A 2,976-nucleotide genomic window follows, 5' to 3' on the forward strand; every position below is an offset into this window, starting at 1 on the left:
ATCTTATTCAAAATATTAAATAATACAATTTCAAATATGAAAAAAATTACTGCAATAAAACTGTTCAGGTGTATTTCTATTGTGCTTCCCTTCCTTATCAGGACAGTAAATTGTCCACCTGGGAGAAATGATGAACTGCCCTGCTTCTTCCATCTCTATACAAAGCACATACCCAATGAGTTGCCTGGGTTTTGTGGGTGGGTGTTTAAAGAATATTAGGGATTACATTTTCTGAAAAGTTGTACAATGACACTTTAAGTCAACCATGCTTCAAATCACATATTTACGTATTGATCAATTCTTTATGATAGAAAGATAGGCGAAAATAAAATATAGTGAATAATTTCCAGTCACTGTAAATAAACAAGGAAAATAAAACAAGTACAAGGGGAAAAAAGGTCAGTGTACACATATATCCTTTATGTATACAAACAACTTTATTCAGGTATAATTAAAATTTGAAAGCCCTAGATACAGTATTATTTAAGTGATAATGGCCTCTAAGATCTATTCAAACTTACTATAAAATAATAAACAAAGTAAGAAAATCTCATATCATTTTCCATTTTTCCCCTTGCATGAAGACTTGGAGGAACCCGTGCTACAATCAATTGCTAGCTAAAAGCAATTGTATATGTATTTAATATTTTACCACAGTTCCTACCTCTAAATTTAATTCAGGAATTCAAACAAAAAGTATCGCTATAACATTTATCTACGCCCACTGCAGGTTGCAAAGTTTCTATTGCCAGAATTTCTAGACACATTTAATATGTTACCTAAAGGTGTGGTCAATCTGAGCAATATCATTATCTTAAATTATGTTTAAACTACCCAAAAATATCCAGAGCAGTTTTCCTGAAAGAAAAAATTATTACTTACAATGCAAAGTATTATTACATATATCCTTGTACATGCCAGTTTGGAAGCACAAAATAATGTGTGCTTGATAGTATTTGGATGGCAGAGAGAGAATCAGAGTCCAGCAGTACCAGATATGTTAGGATTTTGTTACAAGTTTGGGATCTTTTAAAAGTAACATTACAAATACTTCCAGAAGTACAGTAAAGAAATCTAAAACAAAAAAACTAACAGTAAATATAAGGTAATGCTCAGCTCTACACTTTGGACACCTGATTGAATTCAGCTGTAAAAGTGTAGATAAAAAATTATATACTCCTTGTTTGTGAATTTAATTTGCTAAGTACCAAGACAAAATAAAGAGGGACCCACCTCCCATTTAAGTACCAACTGCCTATGGCAAATATCTGCACAATATCACATAAAAAGTCAAGCAAATAAAATTACATAATAAGCAAACTCAAGTCACAGTACTTTCAAAAATATAATCATTGGTAATCTGCAGAGAAGGCATTGCCTCATTAACATTCTGGTCGAGACGATGATATTCCACTGTTTTGGAACAAAGACCATCACACCATTTCCTGCTTTGAACCAGAAGAAAAATCTTCCTTTTGTTGTGATATGTAATGTAAACAACAGCAATACAAAAAGCAAAAATAAGATGAAAAAAGAAATGGCTATCTTCCTCTTTTATATTTAAGGATGAGGTCTTAAAGGATTTCACTGTTCGATTTCCATGTACCCCTCTTTTCTTCCAAGGTCTCCTCGGAGTCATCCAGTCCAGTCATAATCTCCATAATCTCCACTGTCCTGAGTGTCTTTGGCTGTGGCTGGAGAACTATTCAGTGTGATAAGAACCTCCTCCTCTATGTTAGGATCTTCATTGCTATCAGTGTCCTCTTGGGGCAGAGAAGTAGTAGGTGAGAGATGGGGGGCCACAGATGCTCCTCCACTTTTCTCTGTACTAGTTATGGAAAGGACAGTAGTAGTGATCTGGGAAACGGAAGATCTGGTTTGGTTTTCACGTGTTAAAGCACTCGTATTTGCAGTAGAAACATCTGGGTTGGATACAGCTTGGTTTGGTGAATCAGTCAGTGCTAGAGCACTGGGCAGCGTAGCGGACGCAAGCAGGAGCGCCAAGACCAGCAGCCGTGCCATTCCTCCAGAGGCCTGGATGCTCAGCCCCGGCAACAGCTTCGCTTGCGCGGCCCCCCTCATCCTCCCTAAGGCAGCGGCAGCGATAGCGGATTCTACCGGGAACCTGCATTGTTGCTAGGCTCTACGCCATGACGTCAGACATTACCTTTTGCACATTTTTTAATTGAGTTATTTGTCTTTTTGTTGTTGAGGTTTTGCAGTATCTTGTAGATTTTAGAGATTAGACACTGATTGGATTTGTCATAGCCAAAAGTTTTTTCCCAGTCTGTAGGTTGTCTTTTTACTCTTTTGGTGAAGTCTTTTGATGAGCCTTAAGTGCTTGATTTTTAGAAGCTCCCATTTATCTTGTCTCTCTTCTGGTACTTGTGCATTGTTACTTATGGTTCATGTTGTGTTTATGCCATAAATTAGGGCTCCTAGCGTTGTCCCTATTTTATCTTCCATGATCTTTATCATTTTTTATTTTATATTTAAGTCTTTGATCCCTTTTGAGTTAGTTGTTGTGCATGGTGTGAGGTATGGGTCTTGTGTCAGTTTTTTGCAGATGGATATCCACTTATGCCAGCACCATTTGATAAAGAGACTATCTTTCCCCAATTAACGGACTTTGGGGCTTTGTCAAATAGCAGCTGCTCATAGGTGGATAAATTTATGTCTGGATTCTCAATTCTGTTCCACTGGTCTCTGTGTCTGTTGTTGTACCAGTACCAGGCTGTTTTGACTACGGTGGCGGTATAATACGTTCTAAAATAAGGTAGCGTGAGGCCTCCCACTTTGTTCTTCTTCTTGAGTAATGCTTTACTTATTCCATATGAAGCTGGTGATTTGTTTCTCTAACTCACTAAAAAATGCCGGTGGAATTTGTAGATTGCTTTGGGCAGAATTGACATTTTCACAATGTTGAGTCTACCTATCTATGAGCAAGGTATGTTTTTTCCACTTATGCAGGTCTCT

The 2,976-nt window shown here is 37.2% G+C and overlaps 1 pseudogene; it reads right to left on the reverse strand.

Moving 5' to 3' along the window:
- Window positions 1-1,240: 1,240 nt before the first annotated feature.
- Window positions 1,241-2,976, reverse strand: part of LOC101342997 (keratinocyte-associated transmembrane protein 2 pseudogene) — a 2,857-nt pseudogene continuing 1,121 nt past the window's right edge.

This window comes from Trichechus manatus, unplaced genomic scaffold (genome assembly GCF_000243295.1).
Source record: "Trichechus manatus latirostris isolate Lorelei unplaced genomic scaffold, TriManLat1.0 scaffold00037, whole genome shotgun sequence".
NCBI lineage: Eukaryota > Metazoa > Chordata > Mammalia > Sirenia > Trichechidae > Trichechus > Trichechus manatus.